Source organism: Acipenser ruthenus, chromosome 35 (genome assembly GCF_902713425.1).
Source record: "Acipenser ruthenus chromosome 35, fAciRut3.2 maternal haplotype, whole genome shotgun sequence".
In the NCBI taxonomy this organism is placed as follows: domain Eukaryota; kingdom Metazoa; phylum Chordata; class Actinopteri; order Acipenseriformes; family Acipenseridae; genus Acipenser; species Acipenser ruthenus.
Window position 1 is genome coordinate 167,501 of NC_081223.1, and position 2,500 is coordinate 170,000.

Sequence of the window (2,500 nt, forward strand, 5' to 3'; positions counted from 1 at the left end):
AAAACGTTTCACATTTAAGGATAAGAGTGCCTGCATTGTGCCCAACATGTCTGGTGATTAAGGGGTTTGTTGTTCAGGCTGCCTCAAAATGGTTTTGAAATTCTAATGCTCTCGATTTTTTTCAACTAAGAGTAATGGCATGCACTGTCTGTTTGTGCCATAACTGTTTAGGCAGTTCAGAGATGGATAACGAAGAAAGATTCAGAGAGAAGTGGGCCAAGTTTGAAGGAGGAGCGGAATAAAGAAATGGCCTTAATGTTTCAGTTGATGCACTGCACAACAGTAAGTTTGCACATGCTTTTAAACCAATATTTTCACCAGCAGTAGACTACCACTAATTACATCCTAAAGTTGACATCCAACAATAACATGTATTGTGTGAATGTTTATCCTGAAAGGTAACTGAATGAATGTCACAGGTGTACAGTGATTTCCTTTTTCCCTGCAGGAGTCAGTTTCAGGAGGTTTTTTCATCTCACTGCAAGAATGTCCACCCTAAGGCAGCCAATTACATTAAAGAAAATTGGATTACATGTGGTCAGATGTGGTCGTCCTTTGGAAGGCAGTTCTTCCATGAGGACAGTGAAACAAATAATTTAGCTGAACGGTAAATAATTGTGAGAATACTGCTGTCAGAACTTTTGGTTTGAGATTAATATTGCTAGTTGATTGCAGCCTTACCTGATGGCTTTCAAACAAGTGTTATTTTGTCTTATATACTGTAGATACCTTGATGGGCTACAAGAAGCTGGACGTTTGACCAACCCAAGGGCAGAGAAGGAGTCAACAGGTCTTAGGGCAGCTGAGGAACTTCTTCAAAAGGGCTGGATAGAGCGATGTCACTGGATGGATGACTACAGATGCCTTGTACCGTCAACCAGCAGAGAAAACTGGTGGTACACTGTGGTTCTTCCAGAGTACACTTGTGAATGTGTTGCAGCTTCTAATGGAGGTATTTTGTTTCTTCTCATCTGCATAGTATTGACATACATTACCTTTATGAAGTATGTCTATGTGAATACAGCCTTGTATATTTACAGTATATATACACAGTATGTATATCATTTTATTATTTTCATTTTCATGTTACACAAAAATGTAATTGTAGCATTGTTCATAGGTCTTTGCAAACACCTCCACATTGCTTTGGAAGCTGCAAAACAAAAGGGTCTTGACGTGGACTCTATGCAGAAGAGACTTGTTCAGGAGCTGCTTCAGTGGGGAAAGACTTCCCAGTGCAAAGACATGGTCTTAGTTGAGAGGTTTTTTTTTCAAATGTGTTTAGCTGCATTGATGTTAAGTACAAGAAATGTTCCTGCATTGCAGCTAGCCATGGGAGATTGTGCATCTGTACTCAAGTTTTTAATAGAATCTTTGCAGACACTGATGTACAGGACCTAGAAGAGCAGACCCCACATGACCTTGTAGAAGCTTGCCAGAGCAATGCCACACAGCAAATTATTGAAAGACTTTACTTATGGTCCAAAGGTACAGACTTTCATGAAACAGCAGAATTAAAACAAACCTTGGAAAAAGCACAACAAATTGCTTTTGGAAATTTTGAGTCAAAATATAGTCAGAGAAGGATCCATGTATTGCACCCATGGAGAAAAAACAAGCAACATCGATTTGCAATGAAATATCACAATTATTCAAAGTCCAAAAATACCAAACATTTTTAAAACTGAGAACATCGACAGGAATTTTACCATTAGCAGCCATAAGAGGAAATGAAATGAAATGAAATGTCTGTTGTCAGAAAGCCATGTACTGATGTTTTTCAGCTCTGCACTCAAGATGCTCTCTGCTGTGTCTTTGTTCTTATTGGACACCAGAAGAGCAGAGTCATCAGCATAAAGAAAAAGTTGGCAGGAGAAAACTGATTTTATGTCATTAACATGAAACAGCAAGAACAGCAACGGATCCAGCACACTTCCTTGGGGAACTCCACATGTTATGGCTTTATCTGCTGAAGGTGAAGGGATCTAACTGGACCCCTTTGTCTTCATAGAAATTATGTTCTTGAGTACTCCAGAATTGGCTGGAAGTGTGGTAACTAGGTTGTTAGCAACTGTAGTAGACTATATTCAATTCATTGGCTACCTGTTCTCTATCAAATACGTTACCCTCCAATCAAATGCTCCTGGCTTTATTTATACTACTGCCAGTAGAACCCATTTCTTTGAGCGATTGCCACAACTTTTGTTTCTTTAACGTTCCATTTTTTTATGCTCTCCGTAAATACTGTTCCTGGAGTCTGCTCCCATTCAAGTGCCTAAATAATAAAAATCACCATCGCAAAGAAAGCACAAGTAATTGAGAATCATCAAATGTGCATAGAGTGATAATCTACTTAGATTCTAATGGTCTGTATATAAACATGATGAGCACACACAATAAATGTTATCTTGTGAATATTGTTTATTTTCAGTCTTTGTGAGTTGTTTAACACATTCTAAAAACATCCAATTTTGTAATACACATGTTGCGGAGAGAACTT

At 38.4% G+C, this 2,500-nt stretch overlaps 1 long non-coding RNA gene across 1 annotated transcript in view; it reads left to right on the forward strand.

Moving 5' to 3' along the window:
- The window catches only part of LOC117395394 (uncharacterized), a 1,911-nt gene extending 238 nt beyond the window's left edge, over positions 1-1,673 (forward strand). The window contains exons 2-5 of the long non-coding RNA XR_009310277.1: positions 172-282; positions 449-607; positions 726-952; positions 1,121-1,673. This is a non-coding gene — a long non-coding RNA (uncharacterized LOC117395394). The remainder of the gene's footprint in view (positions 1-171; positions 283-448; positions 608-725; positions 953-1,120) is intronic.
- Positions 1,674-2,500: the final 827 nt, after the last annotated feature.